The sequence below is a fragment of the Corvus kubaryi genome, unplaced genomic scaffold (genome assembly GCF_017639235.1).
Source record: "Corvus kubaryi isolate FWS band 111438036 unplaced genomic scaffold, C.kubaryi_AGA036_p1.0 split1-37374, whole genome shotgun sequence".
Lineage (NCBI taxonomy): Eukaryota > Metazoa > Chordata > Aves > Passeriformes > Corvidae > Corvus > Corvus kubaryi.
Window position 1 is genome coordinate 903,621 of NW_024582079.1, and position 10,002 is coordinate 913,622.

The following is a 10,002-nucleotide window of genomic DNA, read 5'->3' on the forward strand; positions in this document are numbered from 1 at the left end:
CTTTCCCTTTCTGTCCCAGCTCCTGGGTTGCAAAGTTGGGCTAAGAGCAGTCCCAGAGGTGCCACTGGGACCAGACACCCATGCTGGCACCAGTCTTCTTCCAGCATCTTCTGAGCAACTTCAGCCTCCCCAGCTGTGGGGGTGCTGGCCCACAGATGCAGGCAGTGAGGGGCTGTGCCCTGGGATGCCAGGACAGACAGACAGGGTTAGAAAATCTTTCTGTTCCCAGAGGCCTTTAAGAAGTATCAACAACAGGGAGCTTTGGCCAAACATGAGAAGCCACCTCTCAGCAGTTGTAAATTGGTGACCAATCCCACACTGGGACAAAGGACTTGCTTTAGAAAAAAGCTGGGTTTATTTTAAGGGTGTGAAATGGTTGCATGACACAATAGTGTAAAAGAATTTAATGACCAGAAACAGTGCTAAATACCAGACTTGCCTGCACACCCTTGCTTTTAACCACTGGGAGGCTGAAATGGCAGTTGAAGCGATGCTAATTTGGTCACTCTGCCTCCCAAAGCCTGGAAGCAGGATAGATGGTGTCTGTAAGTGCTCTGACAAGAAGAGGATTCATTGAGTGACACGGGGCAGTTATTGAGCTCCTTGCTAGAGCTGTTCTACTGGCACCCTGGACCTCTGCTGGGGAGAAAGGCAGAAAGAACCTGCTGTAACTCCAGAATTTCCTGTAGCCTTTACACAAGAAGTATTCCACTGTTCCAGTTTCCTGACATAATTCCACTGCCCTCGCATAGCGAGGTGCATTCAATGTCTAAGGAAGACTTTCTTAGTGATACAAATCCCTCAGAAGCCATCACGCTTGTCCTCAAACCATGTGGTCACAGTGGTTTAGATTTTTGCCTGTGAGGGCAATAAGGTGAGATGGACAGTACTGGGATGTCCATCCCGCTGCCTGTTGCGCCACACTTCAGAACACCCATTTTCCAGCATCCACCTATCTGCTCCATACTGCACAGGATACTGGGATGCTGCCTAACTTGACATGTCTTGATGGTGGCCACTCCTGTTAGGAAAATTCTCAGTGCCAAGCCAGTGCTTGATGCCTCCTGGCTATGCCAGCTTCAGTCTGCAGGACAGCATCCATTCCCTGCCTCCCAGCACTGCAGGATTGGAGCAGGCTTTTATCCAGGGTCTGGGGAGGCTCCAGCACACAGGAGCCTGGGCTGTGCTGTTTGAAAGCCCTGATGTGAGTGCTGGTATTAGCTGTTTTACATCACAATTTAGTGCTTTTGTTCAGTACTTGCAGAGATGCAAAACGAATACAGTCTTTTGGTACAGCACTTATCAGGGACCAGTGTTAAAGTTACTACTAAAGCAAACAGAAAAATCTCCACCTATAATTTCCAGAGGTTCAATATTTACAATAACACAGTCAGCTACTATCTGCAGAACACTTTTTTTTTTATTCCTGTGAAAATCAGCTAAAATCACTCCCAAAGTCCTCAAATGATCAACACTTCTGGAATTTAACACTTATCATACCAATGGATCCTCTTCATCCTAAATATAGGGTTTCTTATCCAGATACATACAGGTAGACTTTTTTATGTATATATATGTTTTTAATATATATATAAAAATCTATGAAGAGCTGGAAAGCAGACTCTGGCTTGTAATCAGTTAAAAAAATTACTAAACAATTAGAAACAAATTTAATGCCAAATTTAATTTGGGGATTTTTGAGTTTGCCTCAGATTTACATCTGTATATTCATAAAAGGAAAAGGATCTCTGATTCTTTTTGGTGCCTTGTAAAAACATATCAGAAAACATCCTATAACAAAAGTCTGCCTAGGATTGCAGAAAGCTCACAGCTCAGCCCACTTTTACCTTGGATGGGGCTTGTCCAGCAGAAACAAAAGGAAAGGCCCTTGTCACTGAGTTGATGGACAAATTAAAAATGTACCCATGCACAGGACAAAGTCTTAGATTAAAGTACCCCAAGAAAATGAAGAGAATGTTGAGCTTCTACAAAGTAAGTCAGTGAGTGATTCCAGTTCCACGTATATGCACTTGCAGAAAGGAGAGTCTGGTGGGGGAGACATTTAGAACCAATGAAAGAAATGAATTGGAAATGTAAAATCAAAATAGTGAGCTTATTTAATATGCACTTGATAGTTATAACCCACAGTTTCTACAAAGTCAAATGAGGGGGCAGCTCAGCTCAGCCTCTTCATCTTGGGGGATTTAGCCCACTCTGAAAGAATTCAAGCTCTTACCTAGGCCAGTTTCTTGATGGAAAACTAAAGCACTATATTTTTGACTTTGGAATTTGTGTTTGAGAACACCAACATTCCCTAAGGCACAGCTGGTATTTTTATTAATCTTAATCAGATCTCTCTCTTCATCCCTCCTCATTCTTTCGAGTTTCTATTGAGCCTGGTAGCAACTTGCCTTTGTAATTTGATCTATTTCTTTCAGTTATAATACTTGCCCCATGATTAATTCAAGTCTCGAGTGATAAGATCTAATTCTGAGCTATTCGACTTGAAAATGAAAGGAAAGGCTGTCATGTTTCACTTGTGCAACCTTAACCATTCCCTTGCCTCTTGTGCCAAGCACGTTCTGTGACTGACTAGACCACCTTCATTTCCCTATCTGTCCAAGTAGTAAAGGAAGCCTCTCATCCCCCAACTTCTGCTTGCTTTAATAGCCAGCCAGTTCTAAATCACCACCTCTGCATTCCCTTGGGTTTCTGCATCTCCTAACTCTGCAGAGACTACTGCACCACTTGTTGTACTTGCACACAGCCACAGTGCTGCTTCATAATCCCTCACTCACCATTTTTCCTAGAAACATTGTTAGAATGGCCATGTTTATGGGGTTTTAACAATTTCCAGCTTTCCAGTCAGCTGCACTGAAGACTGGGGTGAAGCTAAAACCAGAACAGTAAAGAACAGCAAGAACATCACACCCTTAGGGCTATGCTGCTCAGTCTCCTTACTCTGAACTGGAAGAAAACCCTGCGGATCCCAGATTCTCAATTACTGTCTTCTTAGGTTGACATGCTCTTGCCTATATTTGCTTTTAAAAAAGGTTATTCGATTGCTGAAATAGCACGAAGCATTGTTTCCTTTCATTCCCCCATAATCAAACAGCAGTGGCAGCAAGGCTCAAACTCAGTAGGTGAGCCTAGAGGACAGGCTCTGCTATTCCCTTGGAACGAGTCAGAACGGGCAGAAATGTTTGGTGTCAATACAGTTATCAGGGCCCTTGTCTCTACTTTGCCATGAACAAGCAGCTCCAAAGCAAAGACCTCTGGTGTGGAGTAGGGCTGCAGGGTTCTCAGGGTGATTGCTGGTGATGTGGACAGCCTTGGCTTCCCACCCAAAGGGTTTTCAGTTGTCTACAAAGATAATAAGGACACCACAAGCTGTATCTCAGGTTCACCCTACACTTCAAGGGCCTCCTGGGCAAGATACAATAAAAACATAGACATTCTCATAAAAGAAACCTCCAACACATCTCCACAGTGCACACCTTTTGCCCATTTCTAGACACTTTTTGGACAGAAGTTCAGACTGACAACAAATGAATGAAAATAAATTTTCCTCTGTAACCAAGGGAGGGAATGCACACATCACTGTAATGTTATTTTGGTTTTGCCAGCCACAGCAATGCAAGAAAATGCAGCATATTCCCACAGAAAATTCCGGAGGATCACCAGGTTGGACCTGCCAAGGTTGCTTTCACTGCACACAGCTCCATGCAGTGGGTTGGAAGCAGGGGCTTGACGTGGTCCTTCCCTTCACCCTGCTGCCACATCTGTGTTGACCCACTGCTGTCCCTGGGCACAGCATGGCTTGGCAGCCAGGCATCAGGCAGTGACAAAGTCCTCAGCACACTATTTGTTCCTGCTGGGCTTCGAAGGCCAGGCAGGCGTGGGACCACCTCCGGACCCCGCAGCTAATCCTTTCCTAGGAGATGTCTATGACAAATAAAAGCAGCAGCAAATCCTATAAGCCCTTCACTCCTGGCTGCTTTGCTCCCAGCAACCAGGGGTGGAAATCTGTTCACCATTTCTGACCAGCTAACCCTGGGCATCCGGAGTCTCAGAGGTGCCCACACTTTTTGGGGATGTTGACAAAGGGCTGCCAGGAGCTGGGAGTTCCTGCGAGGCAGAGAAGCGCTGGAGACATGTCTCATTTCTGGAGGCAGAGTTGGATCCTGCAAAACACAGGGTTTGTTTACCCCCTTCCTTCCTGGCACACAATAGAGCCTTTTCCTGCAGAAGAGAGGCGGAATTTTAGTACGGCTCTGCAGGGAGGGGAGGGCAGGCGAGACCAGGAAGGGTGTGAGACGGACCCCAAACCACACGCCCAGTGCAAGTGCCTTGGCGCCGGCTTGGGAGAATCCCGGGCCACGAGGGAGAGCCATAATGCATTTTTGCCACCAGAAGGCAGCGGGGAACTGCGGCTGGGAACAGCTGGTGTTCTCAGGACCTGCCCCAGGGAGAAACAGCAGAAGGAGCTTCTGCCTCTGCTGACTATAACCTGCCTTGTTACACTTCCCTCGTCTAGCCCCTTTCGCTGTCCTTAGGAAAGCACAGGAGACTACAGTTTACAGAGAAAGCAATTTTCTTATGAATTTCTTTGGAAAATAGATGTGCATCAAACTTGCCTTGCCCTCCCATCTGCTGAAACCCTCCGGGGGGAGCATAGGCGTGGATTCCACCCCGGCATGGACCACTCCCCTTGAACAGCTGTGGCACTGCTGTTGTTTTCGGAGAGGGAGCTGAATGTGTGAAGTCCCTCTGTCCTGCAGCTCCAATCTGTGACTCAGTGGTTATTAGGGATACAGTGAATGTACATGAAATCCTTGCTGGCTGGTTGCAGCCACCGTAGCCACAGTGCAGTTGTGCCGTGAACCCTCCCTGTGGGCACTTACTGCTCCCTACATCTCATACAGGATGGGGAAGGAGCCATTACTGGAAAGAGGTTTTCCCTGGGAGGGTTGTTTCTCAGAAGCAAGTGCCTCCTGCACCTTACAGAACTCTCTGACCTACCAAGCACTTGATGGCAATTTAGTAGGTTGTCAAGCTCAGTTTTCCACGTGGGCCATCCACCAGAAGATAATGCTCCATACCAGGGACAACTGAATAGGACATATGTCCCACCTGGGCCGCTCTGACGTATTTCAGCACTTGCCTTCATCAGCAGTTGCATTGGGCATTAGAGGTTCAAGTTCTCAAGTTGCTCAGGCACATCTACATCTGTGCTGCTCCTCAAAAAGCCAATTCTGCTTATCCAGCAGAGATCAAACCATGTGCCTTTTAGTTGATTTGCTTTCAGCTGGGACAGGTGCCCAACACCAGCCACGGAACTGCCACAAGAGCATGCAGGAGGAAGCCACATGGAGGGTGGAACGCTGGTAATAGAAAGAGAAAGAGGCTCAGTGTAAAACCACATGCAAGATTTAAGTGAAAACAGTAGGGAAGTATAAAAAATAGGGATCAAAAGGACAGCGTGCAAAGTACCGGCCACATCTGCGTTTCTGTTTTCCTTAAAAGAAGAACGTGGTGAGGTTTGATCAGACACAGACAAAGACCCATTTAAATGACTGAAATATGTGTTTTCTGTTGTCCAGCGTCTTCAGGTGCAGGAGCTGATGAGTGCAAGTGGGAGAGTGGCCAGTCTGCAGAGGTTACTGAGTTAAGTACAGCTAATTGCTTGTTTACTGACTTCAGTAAATTGGGATTAGGATGGGCCAGGGTTCCAGGTGGTGGCCTTGTGCTGTTTACATAGCAAGTCAGGAATGCAGCAACTCTACATGATTTTGCTTGCTTTTTAAGAGGATGTGATGGGGAAAGCAGGCAGCTGAGAGGGAGCACAGTGCTGAGGCCAGCTCGGTAAGCCCAGAGTTGCATCTGGCTCCAGATGCCTGGCTTCTTGTGCAGGGCTGGAGCAGTTCTTGTCCCCTGAAGCCAAAGGGTGAGTGGGATGTGGGTGGGGGGCTCCTGGCCAATCCTGGCCATGGGGCCTCACCGTGCTTCAGAGTAATCACATGTTGTTATGGGAGAAGAAGATCCTTCCTTTCTTCCTTGCTTCTTTCCTAGAGTCAGTCCGGACATCATCCTGCCCCTCTTCCCCCTAAATAATAAACCCATTTACCTCTTTCCTTTCTCCCTGGGTTATTCTATGTTTTAATGGAATTTCAGTTGCCATTAATCACATCCAATCAGTCTGTCAAAACTTAAGACATTCAGCAGCTTGACCATTGAAAACTGATTTTGTGTTTGTTTGGGGGGCAGTTGTGGTTGGTTGGTTGTTTTTGTTGTGGGTTTGTAAGGTTTTTTGTGGGGTTTCTTGGTTTTTGGGGTTTTGTTTTTTTTTTTTGTTCCTCAAAACGAAGAACTGCTTCCAAACAAAGAAAGCACAAGCCCTGAGCCAGACAGCCCCCAGCAGTACCGTGCAAGGTGGTACTGACTTGTAGAGGAATTATCACAGAGCCATGAGCAGCTGGGGGAGAGCAGCTATTGTCAGTCACTCTGCTCCAGTGAATTTGAAATGTGTGAGCTAAAGTGGAAAGACTGTTCCAGCATAGTGTCTCTCTTTTGGCCTTGCTGCACAGCCTCTCTCTGTGTCCTGGCTCTCAGCTATGGGGATCAAGTGTTTTCTTCTTTGCAAAAGGTTTTGAGCATTGCTGATGCCCTCAGGACACCAAGGTGGTGGCACCTTCTTGCTGTTGCTGGCAAGTCTTCAGCTGGTTGGAGGTTAAATCCAAAGGGTAACCTGCATTTCCCTAGTGAGGGAATAACTCCTGTTGCATGAGTTGCAACCATGCTTGGATACAAATGCCTCAATTATGAAACCCTCAGGGAGGACACAATTCTGGGGATATATGAGGGCCACTCTCAAGCAAACCTTTATCAGGTCCATGAAAGAACTGGTGGAAAGAGGCACAGTAGAAGCCAAATGGTGCCCAGCAAACTGGTGCAATGCCTATGGGAGCCACAAAAGCTGTGTACAACCCATAGAAACCATCAGGATTTCCCTGCCTTATGTCCAGACAAAACCTACACCTACTGTCTTGTCTTGGGTAACTCTGAATTTGTGGGTCCCAGAAGTCTTCTGTAAAGTTCCTGTTCTCAGGGACACTTCCCAGCTTGTGCAAATGGTATCAGGTGGATAGATTGTCTTCTTCCACCTCAGTACTGTGTCTGCCTGTCTCCTTCCACCCCTCTGTGAGTGCTCTGCTACTGCTTCTCTGCTGATTTTTTCTTCTATTTATCTGCTGCATCTCATTACAATTAATTTATAACACTTCTTACATTCCTGTTTATTAGCTCTGAAAATGGCAGGACTTCATTATTACCCTTTTAGATTATTATCCTCTCCCCCCTGTGATAATGTCCGTGCATCTTTTCCCATCCTTTTCTCAAGCATGCTCTCCAGAGATGTCTTTGTATTAAAATGTGTTTTCATGGAAAGCATTCCAGGGCACATGGACATTGCCCCGTACAGAGATGTGAGCTTGTCTTCCCTCCTGCAGTTCAAAGTTTGAAAGAGCAAAAGTCAGTGTTCTCTCACTAGTTGTCTGCCTTGACTGCCTGCTCTCTGCCAGTGTGGTGTCCTTCCTGTCACACTGACCTGCTGGATTTTCCACTCACTTCTTGCCAGTTTTCCAGAGGAGATGAGTCTGAAAAGATGTACTACTAGTGCTTGAAATGCAAGGAGAACTCTAGCAATGTGGCAGTGCCCCACAGGGATTAAGGAAGGAGAAACTCTTCAGAGACTGAGTTAGAGGGAATTAAAGTACCAGTGGAAAGCACATGAGGTTTCTCTGTCTGATAACACTCAGGACAAGAAACATTCCCCAAAATGGAATTATTTAAAGTTCTAGTGCATTTATAGACTGAGCATTGCCTCTCACCTCTGAGGTGTGCATATTCAGGCTCTGCCAGTCTCACCACACTCGTTGATTTCTGCCTTTCCAACTGTACTGCCAAAGTCAGAGAACAACACACTTTCCCAACTGTTTGTCAGTGGGACAAAGCAAATCTGCTGCAATAAAGCCTGAACACACAAAAATGTTTTTCCTTGACAATGTCATGTTTGCCATGTGGTATCTGCCAATCTCTTTCTCTCGTCTTCTCTGCCCTGGCACTCCAGAGTCTAAAAATACCACCTTCTCAGCTGCCAAAGCAGTTAAATCTCTATGCATGTTTCTTCTGTTTCCTTTACTCATCCATTTTGTTCTCCTTCTGGATTATCACTCTCTTGTGTTCATTCTGTATTCCTTTTATCTAAGTTCAAACATCTCGAAAATCCCTGCATAGGATATGCTTTTAGCAGATTCTTTTTTTTTTTTTTTTAACTTACATTGCTCTGTTCTCGTGGATGACAAAGCAGCATAGGCAGGAGCCAGCTCCAGGGCTGCCTGCCTGTGCCATGATTCAGCAGGTTGTAAAAGGAAGGAATGTTTTCTTTTTGGGGAAAGGGTGGGAGAGAAAGGGGAAGCACGCGTGACAGGCATGTGTGTATATTTGACTTCCTGGTGCTTCTGTGATTTCAGTGGGAGTATTATGTTGTCCTGCAGTGGTGTTGGAGTTAATAACCTGTTTCAAAAGAAAGGCTTGAAAGACACTTGGTGGAAAAATGGGTTTACCTAGATTGAGGAGGGTGCTTGCTAAAATATACCGCTTTGTTACCCTTTAAAGTATTTTTGCATGGTGTTTTTAGGTTCTTCTTTAAGCACTTGGTATCTCTTGCACTGCCTGTTGTTTGTGACTGTTTCCCTACCTGTCTGCATCTTCTGCTCAGTCTGGGTATAGCTCAACAGAGCAGTTTAGGAGCCAGCTTGGTGTCTTTCCGGAAAAATGTGTTTGATTCCAAACTTCAGTGCAAGCAGGGATTTGCTGATTTCATTTATGCTGAGCCTTATTTCTGAATGCTGGGGCCCTGCTTGTTTTGTCCTAACACGGTGGAATTTTCTCTGTGGGGAAACTTATACTGCTGACTCATTGCATCAACTCAGAACAGATTTATGTTTACAGAGGAAAAAAACACCACCCATTTCTTTCTTTTTCCTGCCCCTCCTAGTAATACTGGATTTGTTATTCCTGCAGAATACCTCCTATCTCCTGGAACAGGCTGCAGCCCACAGACCCCACAGAAGCTCGTTTTGAACTGGGTGATTCAGACACAGCTTTTTCCATTGAACTGTTCTCAGCTGGTGCAGCTCAGAGACAACTCAAAGGTGCTGTAATTTCCAGGGTACCAGGAGCCTGTTTTCCTCAGGCCGTGGGGCCGTGTTCCCTGCCCTCCCACATGGCTGTGTGCGTGGCAGGACATGGAGACTCCTCAAGTTTAATCTTGACCACGTTCATATGGTCCCATTAAACCTGGCACCTCCTTGGCCCGTCTGTCCCATCGGCACACCAGGGACACTTATTTCTGCATTTTCCTGTGTTTCTGTACTGATTCGATGTACAAACATTCAACATCTACATGGTATTTCACCTCTAAAGAACTACATTACTTTCATTTTCAAAATACAGAACGGCTTAAAGGTTCCAGAATTGCACAAGGCCTTTGGGCAAGCAGCTGCTGAGCAGAACTGCCATGTTCCGAACACACTGGAGTGCGTGTCACTGTTCACTATTTTATTAAACCCACGGCTTGTAATTGAGGAAGAAAACCACCGGATACACTAAATTTTCTGAAGAGGCAAGAAAACCTGAACACCTTTTCTAAGGAACGAGAAGACATAAAGATGCCTTTTTAATACAACGGTATTTTTGAGGCAGAGGGTGAGGGACGTGAGGGGACGGGGGGGGCCTCGGGGAGGCCGTGAGGCGGCGGTGGCCCCGCCCCCACCGCCCCTTACCGCCCCCTACCGCCCGCAACACCCTGTCAGCCGCCGCAGAGCCCCAGGACCGAGACCCGTTGGGACCCCGCCCACGTCCCAACGGCCTCCTCGCGGCACCCAATCAGCCGGCACTTCCTGCAACCCTGCCAACCAATGACAGCGCTCCACGAAGGGC